Source organism: Notamacropus eugenii, chromosome 4 (genome assembly GCF_028372415.1).
Source record: "Notamacropus eugenii isolate mMacEug1 chromosome 4, mMacEug1.pri_v2, whole genome shotgun sequence".
In the NCBI taxonomy this organism is placed as follows: Eukaryota; Metazoa; Chordata; class Mammalia; order Diprotodontia; family Macropodidae; genus Notamacropus; species Notamacropus eugenii.
The window spans coordinates 195,240,700-195,258,058 of NC_092875.1; the positions used below are offsets into that span (position 1 = coordinate 195,240,700).

Below are 17,359 nucleotides of genomic sequence, written 5' to 3' on the forward strand. Positions count from 1 at the left end.
GTCTCAGTGGATAGAGTTCTGGCCCTGGAGTTAGGAAGACTCAACTTTCTAAGATCAAATCTGTCCTCAGACACTTTTGTAGCTGTGTGAACCTAGGCAAGTCACTTAATCCTCTTAGCCTCAGTTTCCTTGTCTGTTTAATGAGGTAGAGAAGGATATGACAAACCACTGTAGTATCTCTGCTAAGAAAATGCCAAATGGAGTCACAAAAAGTCAGACATGACTGAAAAAAAGTAATTTTTAAAAATTCCAATAGAGGCAATTTTTTTTTTGTAATAAAGTCTATTGAATAAAATTAGTCTTTAATGTTATTCTAAGATGAATAAGGGTTGAAGATGCACATTTTCAAAATTACTGTTATTTCTTGTTTTCATTTATGTAAACTATTCCAAATGATGGCAGTATAGTATAGTATAATATAGTATGGTATGGTATAATATGGTACGGTATAATATGGTATGGTATGGTATGGTATAATAGTATGGTATGGTATAGTATAGTATGGTATAGTATAGTAAAGTATAGTATAGTATGGTATAGTATGGTATAGTATAGTATAGTATAGTATAGTATGAAAGTGTCAGACCTACAGCATACAGACCACAACACTCTTGAAGGCAGCCCAAACTACAATAAAGCATAGATAACGTTGTATTTTAGAACTTAGTCAATATACATCCCATAGGTATCCTTTCTTATGTATGGATTAATTCCTCCCTTCCCCCCCCCCCCATTTTAAATTTCAGTGTGACACGACTGATATAGTAGCTGGAGGGCTGGCCTTGAAGGCACAGATAACTACAGTTGTATTCCACTTCTGACTCCCATTTGCTATCTGACAATCTCAAGTCATTCAACCTCTTACTGCCCTTGGACACTCTGAAACTTGAAGTGTCAAAGCATCAACCTACATTAGTAGAGGGAACTTTGTCATCCCAAATTCCCTGTAATAGTGAAATTGCACAGAAAATTCCATTCTGTGATAGCTTGGTAACTATAATTCAGTAATTAATATCTCTAACTCAGATAAAAGCAAAGGGCCTTTTTTCCACCATCATGAATTCTTCAGTGCATGATGATGTAACCTAGAAGGGCTCCTTATGGGGCTGTAAGACTTGAAAAGAGACAGGGGAATAGAGAAAATTTCCATAGACTGCTCTTTGAACTGTCTTCCCTTTTTACCTTTGTCATGGGAAGGGATCAGCCAGTTCACATTGCATTATAGATTTGTCTTTTACATTTGCAATTTAGTACATAAAATTTATAACCAGGCTTACCAGAAACTTCCAGATCACAGATATTTGGGACTCCTATAAGCCCTTAGTTGCATGTTTAGATTAAATGAAGAACTTGGTTTTGAAAATCTTGATGTGTTACTAAAATTACAAGTGTATAGTATTGAGGTTATAAGAATATTTCTCATTGGTAAGCACCATTAACTTGGTAAATGATGTATTTTTGCATGGGTATAAATTGATTTGACAGCTCCTTTTTGGCTTTTATGCTTATACTTTAGTAGACCTGTCCAATAGTCTGCAGATCAGAATATAGCATCTTATAACTAAGAGTTATATAGAGTTTGGGTCAAGGAACTAGAAATAGAATCTACGTAGGTATGAATTGATGGCTAGAATTTAGTTTAGTCTCAAGGAAGAACCTATGCAAGAGAAAGACTTCCTAGTAAGTATGAAAATTGACCACTTGTCTTTATCCTACAATCCTCCTTCCCCCCAATCAGATTGGTTTAATAATAACAAGTTTCACTTATAATATTTTCAGGTTTATAAAATACTTTTTCTTACAAGATAGCTCAAATATTATTATCCTCACTTTAAAGACATAGAAAACAAGATTTGACAAGATTAAGCTTGTTTAGTTTCTCAATTAGAGTATCAGAGCCAGGATTTGGATTTAGATCTTGTCAACTCTTCAGTTCACTCTTCTTTGCTACGTGTCATGCATACTATTTAGGAGTCATATAGGTAAGCACAGTCATCACTGAATCCAGGAGGGTAGACTTGATGACTGCCCAAGTTTTACTGTAACTCTGAGAACTCAGATTGTTTTCGCCATTCTCCTGCTCATTCCATATGCACTCCATCATCATGACTGGGGTCATCTCCTCTCTTGACATTCAGTGCCTTCATAGCTGTTACCCAACATTCCTTTTCTCAAGATAGCTCCCTCCTTCCCAATATCTTTGTCCAAAAAGCATTTGAAGTCTTGTCTTATTCTCAAGGCCTTACTAACTGGAAGGTAGAGGGTTTCCTTTCCACAGGCCCACTACTGTCACCATCTTGTCCACTCTTCAAAAGTTAGTCCTGTATGAACAGATTTTCTAGTTTATGAATGAGGTTCTACAACATTTTTTCTGTTGGACTGATTTTTCCAGTTGTAGTCATTATTTTTAATCACAAACTCCTACTGGTTAGAAAGCATTTGCTTATATACTATTTTGTTTGGAATTTTTAAGGAATATTTAATAGAGACCATTGTATAATGATAAGCTAGAAGACTTGCATAAAAATTCCTTGAGGAATAAAAGATGTGATAGAGTGTTTCCTAGGGGGTGGACAGTCTTTCATTATATACACCTGGGCACCTCCTATTACTTTATTGAACTAGGATTAGACAGCATGTACCAATAAAGTACACACATGATTGTGGCATGTATTTCATTAATTAAGTCAACAGATCTTGTTCCATTGAGCTTCCTATGGTACCCTCAGAAATGCAACATAATAGAAAATCAGCTTGAAATAGTAAACCAGTTGGTTGAGACACTTTCAATGTTTTCATTTTGTGGTTTAAGGAAATGCAAAGATTATACTGGGTTTTGAAAATTTTGTTTTGATGTGTTTAAGAATTCAAATATTCAGATATTAACCAGAGCACAGTTGAATCCCTTTGATCTGGTATTCTCTGGAAATATCATTAGAGCAGATTTTCCAGGTAATTGGTGGTTGTTTTTGATCAAGGTATGGCCAGAAAAAACTAAAATTATAACATTCTGGTACTTGCAATTCTTAGTCTGGCTAAGTGGAGAAAAATACAGAACTGCTACAAGACTGAGTTAGGATTCCTTAAGCTATTGTCAGAGCTTAAAAGTATCTGCATCTATATTAATTAAACTCTGCGTACACAATTCCGTATTTCTGTTTTGAGCGTCTACTGTGTACAAGACGTGTACATGCAGAGATTTTGGATCCCGGTTCAGGTAATGGAACATTTGGAAATTCAGAAAAGGTGGAGAAAAGAAAAAGATAAATGTAAAGAAATGAAACAATCAGAACTATTGTCTTCAGTTCAAGGTCGTAGAGAAGAACTCCCCCTTTTTCCCCATTGATGTGTAGAGCTTTTCCTGTGCAGCCATCTTTGACAGCACTAGATTATTTGAGATATGCCTTCTTCACCCATAGTCCTGTAATATGACAGTTTTCTGGTTCTCAGGCAGCAAGTAGTACATGTTAAGGGAATGAATGTATTGTAGAAGTATATTGTATACTTGTAATCCAGATTTTAGATGCCTTCAGTAATAAATGGGAGGAAGAGTCCTGCCTACATTGTTCAGGTTTCATTTCCCTGGATGAATTTATGAGCTCTGTGATCAGGAAAAAACTCAGAAATTTTACCTTCTATTTTGAGGTCCCTTGTACAGAGTGGGTGCTCAATATTTGTTCATTGAATGACTGAATTAATTAATGAATGTTGGATGGGTCTTTGGCCATAGTGTATTCATGTAGTGTGTTGATCACAATGTCTTAGATATTATGTTGAATGATCGTCTCATTGATATTTTTCAACATACATGCATTTGCTAAGTAACCAGACTTATAAGATCATTTTTCTCATTTGGTTTGTAGAGAAAAATAGATCAAAACAGGAATTTTTTTTCTTAGGACAGTCTTTTTCTTCTGAAATAGACAGTCTATATAATATCTCCATGCATCTAATTTTTATAATGCTTATGGTTTGCTTACTGAATAAATGAATTAATGATTTTATACAATTTCTATTTTCCTGCTAAGCCCTACTCATCAAATAGACAAAGGTAAATTCACTCACTTTAACATTTTCAAAATTCCTTCATTTTAATCATTTTCAAAACTCATCTACCCCCAAAAGGATCTTTTTATCTTATTGTTACTCATTAAAATTTGTACCTTGTGCCGTCAGTGACAAAATAAAAACTTATCCAACCAAGGAGTAGGAGAAGTAGAATCATAGAATTTCTGCTGGGAACCAACTTTCCATTTTACTTGTATTAGGAAATATTGTCTCACAATTTTTAAGGGACCTGCCCAGTGTCCCACAATGAGATCTTAGCAGACCTGGAAATAAGACTCAGGTCTTTTTGGAAGCAGCTCCTGAATTCAAATTTAGCCTCATGTACTTCCTTGGTCATGTGTCAAATGGGAATAATAGTAGCACCTACTTCCCAGAATTGTTGTGAGGATCAAATAAAATTATATTTATAAAGCACTTTGTAAACCATAAAGTGCCATATAAATTTTTATTTTTTTATTATTATTTTGATTTCCAACTAGCATTATTTCTTATGAAAGTTATTAGTAGTTAGTTATTAGTATTTGGAAGAATTTATACCAGAACTTGATTTCCTATGTTTCCTTCATTTAAAAAAAATTACAGTTTTGCGTATAAGACAACCTTTTAAAAACTTGATTGGCATTTAAAAATTTACTATAAGTCCCATGAGAGGTAAAATTATTTGTCTGGGGTTGTATAGCTAGTTCATGGCAGCAGAGGCATTCGAACCTGAGCCTCCTGACACTTAGCTCACTTCTTTTCCCATAATACCATGCTGCCTCGGGAAAGGAAAAGGCCACTTACATAAAATCATGCAACACTGCAGGAAAAAAAAATGGCACCCCAATTACCGTGTGAAAAATATTAAACTGCTTTTTATAATGTTTATTGCTAACTTGGGTAGTGGCTTCAACCAATCAGAAATTTATTTGACATATTAGATGTTTGTCATATTGCTTACTAATTAACACAAACTACATGTTAAAATATAGTTAATTTCTACAGTTTGTTCCTTTTCTTGACAATTGTTCCATTGCGTAATATACACTATAATGAAAAATGGCCCTATCAGCATTAAAAAAAAGACATCCAGCCAATCAGCACCACATTTTCTTCAAATGGACTAGGAAGTTAGATTAGTTTTGAAGTAATAGAATGTGGAGTCAAATAATATTATGAGCTGTGCTTTTATGCCTTTTGAGAGTCAATACCACTGAACAAATATTGGTATTTAAAATAAGATGAATGTCCTAAAAGGCTGTGTGACACAATAGGAGAAGCACAAACTTTGTAGTCAATAGACCAGTTCTTTCACTAACTGTGTCACCTCAAAGAAGTCATTTAACGTTCCTGGACTTTAATTTCTTCATCTGAAAAATAAAGACCTTCCAATTCTAAATCCATGGTCCACTTGGTCTTTTCATTTGTCCAATGCCTGATTTTGACCATTGACTATTTTGTATATAAATGTCTCTCACCGTCCTCTTGGCTCTCTCAACTCTGCCATCTTTTCCTGTCCTTCCAATTTGTACACAATAGACATTGAATGTAAAGTGGATAACTGGGGAGTGTGGTATGTCTGGTTGCTAAGGTATTGCTGAGGTGAGGGATATGTTTTATAAAGCCTTGCATCTCATGGCTCATATTTATGAATCATTTTGGTTGAAGTCATTTTTCCTTTTACCCATATTTGGATAGGGTGATGTGCATACACATTTTGAGCATTGTCTTTATTTTTGGCAAAGGCAATGTCCTCTGACCAGGAAGTGACTGTACCCTTGCTTGTGTCATTTCCCAGCTGAACAAGCCTTGTTTATTACCAACTTCTTTGTTAAGGACTCAGCACAAAAGCCTGATTCTGGTGTGCCCATCCCTGACTCATGTGTCCAACAGACTTTTTGTGGCTGACTGACTGGCAATTTTTCCGTAAGTGGGAAGGCCAGTCTCATATAATGTTGCATAATCTACCCCATTCCTTGAACGTCAACAAGAGCCACATGATGCCTAATGTACCAGAATACAAGACCTACATCGATGCTACTAAAGAAGCATCCTATCTGGTTGATGTAAAATAATTTTCAGAATGACAGAAACTTTGCACTCTGGCAAGCTTCTTGCTTCCCCCAAGGTAGCTTTCTGACCATCTATCTTTCAGTGTCTCCATCTCCCTCCTTCCCTCTTTCTGCCTCAGTTTCTACTTCTGTCTCTGTCTAGCTGCCTCTGTACTTATCTCTTTCAGACTACATTACTTTCTGTCTCTGGTGCAGGTAAACCTCATCTTAGTGGTTTCTGTCCTCACTTGAGAGGGGTTGCAGGGGCATTTAAAAATGAATACAAGATCCTGAAAGGTTTGATGACTTCATTGGAGAAAGCTATTGGCTTGACAATCCAAAGTACCGTAACTCACTTAAAATTGAAGTATAATGTTTTAGGAGGAGTGATTTGATAAATATTGGCTTAAGCTAATTGGATTTTCAATGGCCAAATTACTGCATTTTCTCATTACTTAGCCTCTGTAAGGCTATCATGTTGTAATGGAAAATGTTCTTTCCTGTAATGTTAAATTCAAAAGCTGAACTGAAGTTGAGTGGGCTGATGCTGTTTCAGATTACTTAAAGGGGGACGTAGAGGGAGGGAGGGTTAACTGCTTCTGTAGATTATTTCAACCTCTGATTGGTCCCCAAGTGAATTCGTGAGAAGCAGTGGGCACATTTCCATTGCCTTTGGAAGAGGGCATGAAGGGTGGGAATTGAAAAGAAAACCAAAACCCAGATTCTGACTATGGCATATATTTCTTTTATTTGAGAATCAATCTGGGGAAATCCTTATGTGTAATTCAGAGACAATCTAATATGTTTTTAAACCTCTTGGTGGGTGTATCAGTCAGATAACCTATAAATCAAACCTAACTTGTAGCTTAATGACCATCAGACCTCATCACCATAATAATGAAAGCATTTGTTATTATAATACTGTTTGAAGGAAATGAAGTTGTTCCCTTGGGGAGTTGCCTTGTAAGCTCTTTATTCTTGTTTGATTTAGCCTGTCCACACACACACACACACACACACACACACACACACACACACAAAATGACTACCACCAAAGCAAACTGTTTCCAAAATAAGGGTCCTTATCAGAACTCAGTTCATATTTGGAATTGATGTCCCCAACCCTAATTCAGAATTTCTATTTGTCACCACTGAGGCACTGTGGCACTGTTTGGAGAATAGTGTCTCCTTAAAAATTACTCTTATTAAGGTACATGACCATATGGGCCCGAGGGGTGGCAAAGATGCTGAACAGCTTCTTGCTCATTAATACTGAAATATTTATATGAGCCGTAATAATAAGAGCATATTTTAGAGTCTGTGTGGTATGAAATTGAGCACTGATGCAATTAGATAATATTGACAGTCCCCATTGTAATTATGTAAATAACACCAAGATCAGCTAGCTCTCTCTCTCTCTTAACTTCATCATTTCTGCATTTGTAGAGCATGAGAGCTGGAGAAATGAGTAAATGCTGGGCATTGGTGTTTAACTATTTATTTCTATGACAGAGAGTAGCCTGAAGCTACTCATTCCTTTGGGTGATTTGCTTCTCCAAATCAGCAAATTTGGTTGGGATGTGCATAGAAGGGAGGCAGGTAGGTATGTGTTAATTTTGACAAAAGGCTAGAGATAACCAAGACATCAGGGTTTGGCCACTCCAAACCCAGTATCTCTATCTCAAGTCTTACCATTGGATTAAGTTTCTGTTTAGTTAATGCCAGTGTCTTTTTGTTATCTTTCGAATAGATAATTTAAAATTGTTCTCCATTGGGACATTCTCTATGTCTAGCTGCCTATCAATCTTTCTATCTCAATGCAGAAGTATTTGATTAGTGTATTTAAAGTAATAAAGATGTCAACAGTAGTGTCACATTGATTGATGCTAATTATAAGTCTTTAATGGTTCCTCTGGCTTGGCCACTCTCCTTGCAGATCGAGATTTTATGGTTAAAATAATGCCCTGCTGTCCAAAGGCTTAGCCATAAATTTTGGTCTATCTCTCTTTAATGAGTCTGCATGCAGTGGTATAATCCCAATAACATACATTATCTTTGTTAAAAGCAGGCAGTGACTTTCATAGGAGTGATAAATGGATTTATAAGGGGCTAGCAAAATTCTTATTGGTATCTCACCCGAGGTGATGATGATCATGTTTCCCATGCAGGAGAATCAACAGAAACATGAAATAGAATGTTTTAAAATAATTGAAGATTTTCCTGCAGCCCCTGTTTAGCACATTAATGTTGTAAATGAGGATGAGGCAGTAATGGCAAAAGGTTTCTTACTCAGAGATACATGCAGTATTTGACTGTCAAATCTAAAAAATCAACTGGAAGTTAAATTATACAAAGACGCTTTTTTAATGAAACATAAATGATCTAGTTAAATAGAATTGATTAGTATTACTTTTTTAAAAAAAATCTGTTGATTGAAGTATCTATCTGCAATGGAATTTTCATGCCAGATTAATATTAGACTGTTTGCTTCTCCTCATCCCATTTTGCCATTCTAATATATGTTCAGAAATCTTTAATCTCTTTTCTCATGCCCAGAAGTAGAATTTTAGAGCTTGTGTGCAGAGCAATATACAGACATTTATGGGACTTCAGAGATAATGTGAATTTGCATATATATTATATACACACGTGCATACATAGTAATACATCTGTGAAATGCTATGTCTTGTATAAGAGAACACTAAAATAAATAAAAAGCATGTGTTTCTGTCCTATATGAGCACTTCAGTGGTGTTAGTGAAGAGGAAGAAAATGATGATTTTTCTAAGGATGCAAATTTTTAGACTGTATTCTAGAACTAGTATTCATGTGCCACCTGTCTTTTCCCATGTTTGATTTTTCTGTATTCTGTGCATATAAATTAAGCTAAATGGAATTTTAATTAAGGCAGTCTCTAGAACACCAAAGATATTTGAAACATTTATAACTTACCATATTCTATTACATTTTAATATTTATTCCTGATAGTTACATTCTATAATAATACTATTTAGCTATTTTTGACTAATTTCATATAGACAAGCTTACATTATATTTATTTGCAAATTAAAGTGTATTCTTACCAAAGAACCAACTTCCTATTCTCAAAGAAGGACAACTTGAATTTACATTAATTAACTGAGACCAATTATAGCCAAATGGTATCCCCATTTCAAGGCAAGTGACAGATCTCAGCCAACATTTTGCAGAATATATTTTTGATAGTGACACTTTCCTAGAAGTTTCCTAAGAGAATTGCACTGGTAATATGTCATGAGTCACTAAGTAGATTTTGGATGGTATATCTGAAGGGTCAATTCTTGCTAGATGTCTTCTTTTTATCAAAATTATTAGTAAAATTCACTTGTGTAATGAGTAAACTTATACTCCTTTGCTACAAAATCTAGTCTTTTCCCCTAAAAACTTCCTTTGACCCTTCTAATTTGCTAAAAAAGATAGTTTAAGACAATTTCTTATAACCTATTTTATGTGCTATATGTTTATATTTCTGTAGGCATGTAGACAATGCCTTATCATTCAACTTATAGCTGGTAGTTGATAAACTACTGCTCAAATGATTGCCATGTTAGTAGTGTAGAACAGGGGTTCTTTTTATGTTAAATTTACATATTATTAATTTTCAACATTCCCTTTTATAAGATTTTGAGTTTGAAATTCCCTCCCTTCCTTCCCCCGCTCCCAATATGTCACAAAATCTGATATAGGCTGTAGAAGTACAAACATACTAACATATTTCCACGTTAGTCATGTTGTGAAAGAAGAATCGGAACAAAAGGGAAAAACCATGAGAAAGTAAAAAACAAATATTATGCTTCCATCTGCATTCAGACTCTAGAGTAGAATAGGGGTTCTTAATCTGGGATAATGGATAGATTGCAGAGGATCCATGAACTTGGATGGGAAAAACGTAAATCTTTATTTCTATATAGTTGGTTTTCTTTGTAATCCTATATGTTTTTTGACGCATTTTAAAAACACTATGCTGAAATGAGATCTATGCCTTTCACCAGACTCCCAGAGAGATCCATGAGACAACAGTGGTTAAGAACCTTAAGTGTTGGCTAGGAACATTTTCATGGAATCATAGATTTCAAGCTAGAAGAGACCTTGGAGGTCATCTATTTCTCTTCCCCCCCCACCCCCCACTCTGGCCAACACCATTTTACAGTCACTGATAGAATCTTTCCCTTCAGGGCATTTGGTGAGTTTGTCTAACTTTGAGTTAGACAAAATAAGTATCAGAAAGGTTGGGTTGGGGGCAATTCAGTAGCAACTGAGGCTGTGCTGATTATGGTAGGCACCTGACATGGGAGCTTAAGAGATCACCAGAGATAGTATAGAGTAGTGAAGAGGAATCAAGCGTCCTCTGCCTTTTTGTTTCATTACTTCCATAATAGGCTAACATCATTAATGCATGTGTGAGTAGAAGGAATGGCTAAGAGCCATGTCTGGCCTCAGTGCAGTGTATCACTGACCACCACTACAGCTGAGGCTCCTAACAGTGGGTGGGTCTAGCCCTACTCACTGAAAACCAAACTGTGTGACTAGAGAAGGTATTAGCGATGTTCCTTATTCTGTCACAATTTGATTATTTTCCATTGTTGTTTCTGATAAATTAGCATTGGCTCATGTGTTCAACATGAATTTAAAAAAATTTAAAAAGCCCCAAGGCTTCTGTTTAAAAATGCAGGTTAATTCTCAGAGGCTTTCACAAGCTTTTCTGCAGTATGCTACTAATTAAGATAAGGTTATCATTTTAAGTTATACCAGGAATGCAATTAGAACTTCTAGTGAGAACTGTAGCAATCAATTTTATACAAATTATTCAGCCCCAGTAAGGTAGAATGCAGTTTTAATAGGACAAGTGAACATACTGTGGTTTATTAAGTATAATGTGGATTCAAATTACACCTGAACAAGGCATCTGCAACCCATCATGTAACTAGACTCAATATGGATCCATTTCTAAAGGCTTTCATTAGAAAAGATTTTAATCACATCTTCTGTTTTCAGTTGTTCAGTGACAGTTATCATTTTTTTAAATTTGAAAGAGATTTTGTTGTTAGACTTGCATGTTTTTTAGAAAATGGGAAATCCATCTACACCATTCATGGCATGGATTTACTAACATTTATATGGTTTTAGGAAATAATGGGAAATGACAGATCACGAGGAAGATGGTATGGTCTTCATACCATTTCTTTATTCACACATATAAAATAAACAAGCAACAAAACTATGTATTCAATTGGGAAAATATTTTAACTGATTTTTCAGTGTTGGACAGTTCTCCTAAAGAACCTCAGGTGTTGGATGAGTCACTAATATTTCTTGCTGCAATAATTTCTTGCTGTCAATAATTATTCATTAAAAGAATACATATTTATCAAGGGTGGACTAAGGGCAACAGGTTTGGTTACCTCTTCTAAGAGATTTAAGGTATTTTCTCTGTGCAGATCCACTGAGTTAATCTTCTATAGATTTTAATATTCAGGTAGAAGCAATTTATTGATGAGAAGCCATATGTCTGGGAACTGGGAAAGTTTAGTTCTAGTACTGATCCTGCCACTAATAAAACTGTTGTTTTAGGCCAGGCATATTATGTAATCTCTGAGTCTCAGTCTCTAATTTGTCAAATGAAGCAGCCAGAAAGCTTTAAGAGTATTTAACTAGGAGTCACAAGGCTCAGGTTTGACTAGGTACTTGGACACTAAAACTTGTGCGATCTTGGGCAAAATGCTTCCCTTCTCTGGGGTTAAGTATTTTTATGAAACAAGGAGGGTGAATTTAGATGATCTCTAAAGTCCTTCCTTTTCGGCCAATCTCTCAATCTCTATAATGGATCTTCAAGCCTTTTGAAAGCTATATTGTAAATCCAGTTATGATTTCTACTATGTACTCCCTGGAATTTTCTAAGATATCCAGGAGCAGGGATAAAGGTTGTGTTAGGGTCCTCTACGGCACCCCATTCAAGGCCTTAATAATAAGAATTGCACTCTCTCCTGTGGTACTTTGAAATTTGAGATTTACGGGATATGTAAAGTAGTTCTTGCTTATAAGAAGACTACAGAGAGATGATCTCTCAAGTCCCTCTTAGCTCTAACATTATATGATTCTCTACTTTAGTATGGAATACTGCTTGCCTCTTATTTTAAGAAAGAAAATGAGATCTTTATTATAGTACATTCGTAAGCAGTCAGCATAAAGAGAGGTGAAGGCTACATTAAAATCAGGACACTGGATTTTTTAAAAATATCATTCTGTTTCCTCTGGTCTTTCTTCTTATATGTTGGAGCATTATGAAAGTTGGTATGTGATTTCACTTTTTATGGAAATCCTTGGAGATAAGTGCTAAGTGAGGACAATATAGTTAAATAAATGTAATATTTTTAAATTTAACTTAGTTGATATGGCAGAAAGTTGTTGAAAGCTTAGAACAACCTCTCTTCCCTACTCAGGGTTTAATATGTAGTTTAATATATAAAGTGCCCCTAAACATGTGAGTAGATCACTAAGAAAGGGCAATGTGGATGTCTGAATGACCCCAATGTTCTCTGAAAACTGAGTCAAATTATGAACACTTTTCAGATTCCTATATCTATGAGGTTTTAGCACTTATTTTAAGAGCAGGTGTTATATTTATACTTCATTGGTTTTTTCCCTTTTTTTTCATTTTCTGCTCTTTTGGTTATGGAGTATGTATAGAACAGAGTCCAAATGGAAGAAAGACTCTTATATATGGCGAGGACCTCCAGATGCTCCTAATTAGGGATGGCATCAGCAGATTTCAGTAAGCCCTAGGACATTGCAAATCCTACTAAATGAAAGCCATAATTATTCAGAAGAGGTTAGTTTGCAAGAAAAATTCAAATGGATGAAGAATGCTTATTGTCCATAATATGATCTGTAGTTGGACAGTCCATAGAGCTGATGTATCAGTATACATACCATGAATCAGAGACAGAAACATGGGCTTAGAATTGAATAGAATGAAGAAATTGTAATGCATTGCATTTAGGGAATTACGCATTGCCTTCAGTGATCTCCAGCTTCTTCCCAAAACAAATAAATCTTATTAGCACAACTATTCTTTTAGTGATATTAATGGCTCAAATAATGTGTAACTTAATCAGTCATATACCATAATCTTGGAAAAATTAAAGTTGGTCACTCAAAAGACACATACTGGGCATGAATAGGTTATAACATATTACTAATGAAGGAATGAATTCAAAGAGCTATAGAACCAGAAAAGGAGTTGGGCTAGAGAACACTAGATACAAAGAAGGTGTGCTCATTGGCAGTCCTTTGGATGTACTTCCTGTGGAAATGTTCAGGAGGACATACATAGGAAGTGTTCAGAGAGACAGGAAATCTCACTGTCTGAAGAGACATGAATGTTTCCCAATTTGGACTATTGGAAGTCCCCTTAGATGAGGTCACAGATTCAACAAAGTACCAAAGTATTTTATGGGATTTTTAATGAACAAGAATTTTGTTATTTGTATTTCTCCAGGGTAACCAATATGGCTTCAAGCTTCCATGTTGGTATTTCATTATTCTCATCCTCTTAAATAGTTTTGAGAAATCATTAGGCTGAGAATCATTAAGCCATAGAATCTTGATATGTGAACTAGCCCTTATTTGTCCACATTCCCTTTTGATCCTCTAGTAATCCACAACTCTACATTCCTTTCCATGTCAGCAGGCAAAGTGATACCTTCACTCAGAACTCTTGTACAGATTCCCATGAAAACCTAAATGAGAAAATAGAAAGAAAGAGTAGAATCATTAATGTCAATTGAATGTTCGCTGTTTAATTATTGTCAGGTCTAGGTTAATTTCTTCATGTCATCAGAATATATGTGTTTATTTTTATGATTGCCTTCAAGTTGATAAATACAAATGTAGAGAAATGTACCTTTGTACCATTTTTTCTAGGGGCTTAAACAGTTTTCTTTTTCCTTTGGACTCTAAATTTTCTTTCACTATCTCAGGAACTTGGTCTTGAGTACAGAGAACAAATACCTACTCCATACTTCTTTTGTCCTTCCTTTATTCAGCTAAAGTATCTTATTGTGAAAAATACAAATTAAAATTCTCTCTTAATAACCTGTAACCAACAACTCAAGCTTGCCATGGGCCTAGTCTTTAGTATCTTGGAGACTGATTTGACTGTAATGTTAGCTTTGGCTATCCTACTGGTCTTTTATTTTCTAAAAGAAATGAGCTCATGGTTTATCATTTCTTTCTTTCTTTCTTTTCTTTTTTGTTTGTTTCGTGGTTTGGAAGATGGAGTTTCATAAGTGAGAGTTTTGAAATTTGAAACAATTCTTAACTCCTTTAATTTACCTTGGAGGATGGGTTTTTTTTTAAGAAATCATGTGCATTTTCATGAAATTTATATGTATTCCTTATAGCAGGTAGTACAGTGAATAGTGCACTGGATCTGGAGTCAGGAAGATCTCAAATTCAAATCTGGCCTTAAACACATACTATCTGTTTAACCCTGGGCAAGTCACTTAGCCTCTGTTCATATTCAATCTCCTATAGCAATCCTGGGAAGTTAAATTTTACTGCCATAAGCCTATCCTATGCACATTTACTCTAAGGCAAAAAAGTATACAAATTTTGGTCCAAAATTCTTCTCTAGGTCAGATTTTGAATGAACCATTAGCTGTCCTCACGTGACCTTTTTTTTTTTTCTGACATTAATCTTACCTACTTTATCAGTGTAGAAGAGTCCATTTTCCAAGTTTTGTTGTATGTTTACAGAACTGAACTCCAAGACTACACTTATCCTTGATTTTTTTAATGGTGGTCACTCCTGTCATTGGTATACATCAAAAGTCCTCTGTGCCTTGGCATGTGATCTTTGATTGTAACTATAGCCCCAGAATTCATTACTGCAGCCATTTGGTGAAGGATACCCAGAAATATAATGACACTGGTCCTTGGCCAACAGATATAATGTAGTCTATATAGTCTGATCTTCCAGTTTGGTAGGATGGAATAGAGCCATAACGTTCTGGAAGCCCACTCCTCCCTGATGCCCAAACTGGGTATCATAGGAGCAAAGGAGATGAAATAATTTGATCAAAATAATAGTGAATGCCTTGATATTTTACTAATGGTTGTTGCAAGAGTACAGAATTGTTTAGTCTAGAGTCCTTTCAGGGCAAAGAGGAAGCCAGTGTGTTTGTCAGGGATGAGTGGTGATTAAGAGCAAGTTGGAGTGTGAGGAAGTGAGCAAGCTTGGAGGAGAGGGGGGCAGCCCAGGCTACACAAAAATGAAATTCACTCCATCAGCAGAGTAAACAAAGGCAGATACAGAATCTCACCAAAGAGAATAGTGAATCTAAAAGTTAGTCAGGAAAATAAAGTACAAGTTCAAGAGCATTAGATCAAAAGCCCTCAAAGACAGAGTGCACCCTCCACAGAAAAAAGGCCAGAGAACAATGCAGAGGATAAGCTTGGCACTGTGGCACTACTTGTTTTAGGTAATAGATCAGCCAGAGCTGGTCTTATTTTATGATAGTGACCCAATTCATGCTAGTTGAATTCTCCCCAGTTTCCCCTTCTTTCTCCTACTCCTCAAAATATACTCAAAGCAACAGAGTTGAGGACACTGTCCAGAGCTTGGCACAGTGCCCAGTGCACCATAGGCACTTAATAAATGCTAGTTTACTTGACTCAAAAATGCAGCTGACTACTTTTCTTTCCAAAATAATCTTATAAGAGAGTGATTTCAACTCATTCACTTATATTTCCATTTATCCCATCACCATGGCAAACAGTCATAAGGTGAAGAGCTCAGAGGGATTTTAGAGGTCATTCTGCAGAGATGGGGGAAGTTTAGGTGTGAGAAACATGAACTGATTTATTCTAGGTCACACATATAATTAGTCATAGGGCTAGCACTTATACCAAACAACTCTAACTCCAAATTTAGTGTTATTTCCACATTTCTTCTTCCTCTTTTGAGTCAAGAGCTGAGTTGGGCAAGCAGCAACCATGGCTGGCATGGTCAGTTCCTCAAATGGAGGCTCTAAAGAAAAACTCACCAATCAGAAGAAGAGGCCACAGGAGTGGAAGCAGTTCTTCTGTCAGAAGGCTACTGGGGGAGAGGTGGAAAATAATCTGGAGAGATTCAGGATCTGAACTGGGTTAAATGGAAGAGATATAGAATGAATACGCTATTTTCCTTGAAACACCTGAAAGCCTATATCAATCAATCAATAGCATTGATTAAATACTTGTTAGGCACCAAACAGTGGCAAGTGTATAGGGAGCTATGTATCACATAGGTACTTAGCATGGGGGTGGTCTAGTTTAGCTGTTTCATCATTTCCCCCTCCCCCTTTCTTAGACAGATTTTTCAAAATGCGATTGGCTCTACATTTTACTGTGTATTATTTGTTTTGGCTCTTAAGCATTCCTGTAGGCTGATGGCACAGAATCTCTGAATAATTGCTGTATTAGGAGCACAAACTTTAGAAATGTTAAAAAAAAATCAATGTCATAGACTCAACCCTTAGCAGAAAATTTCTCCCCACAATCCCAATACCAACTAGGTGAACGTTAAGTGAACCTACCACACACAAAATGCCCAGTGTATCGGATATACAGACAGAACACTCCACGTCTCTGGCTCCCTCCGCTTGTGAGTGTGAATGTGGGCCACCACATCCAGAAGAGACACACAGTCATACATCCAATAAGGGAAAATTTCCCAGCAACCCAGACAGTGCAATCCTATTTTCCTCCATGGCTGAAAGCTTACCCAGGTCTGACCCATGCTCCACATGCAATCAAATCTACCTAAAGGCAAGATTAGTGGCTAGTCTAATTATCCACTAGAATGATCACCACCCTTCCTTCTCCTTAAATATCTCAGCTAAAAGTGCCTCTCTATACCACTACTGTAATAGTGCAATTGCTTGCCACTGAAGTTGCCTGACCTCCATAGTTCCATAGAACTTCTCAAATTACTATTCTAACACTGTGTCAGAAGAGAACAATGTGGCCTGGCATAGAACAGAAGTTATCTAGTCCATGTAGTAATCTCCTCTTGTCATAAAAAATAGCATTAAAATTCCATGATTCCTAGGCATGGGACAGATAATAACCTACACTGCAGAGCTCTCCTTTGTGAAGGGATTTCAGAGCAATAGATTCATGATTAGTTATGCAGCTGCCAAATATCTTTCCTTTCTAAGAGCTCTCAAAATACTTTGTAT

General features: G+C 36.0%; 2 long non-coding RNA genes across 26 annotated transcripts in view; one reads left to right on the plus strand and one right to left on the minus strand.

Annotated features, from left to right (window-relative positions):
- The window catches only part of LOC140500898 (uncharacterized), a 520,520-nt gene that overhangs the window by 488,406 nt on the left and 14,755 nt on the right, over positions 1 to 17,359 (plus strand). The gene's annotated exons all lie outside the window — the stretch shown is intronic.
- On the minus strand, positions 13,602 to 17,116 carry LOC140500899 (uncharacterized). The gene is made up of 3 exons (XR_011965966.1): positions 16,715 to 17,116; positions 16,184 to 16,281; positions 13,602 to 13,876 (listed from the first exon to the last, which is right to left on the minus strand). It is a non-coding gene; the product is annotated as an uncharacterized lncRNA (long non-coding RNA).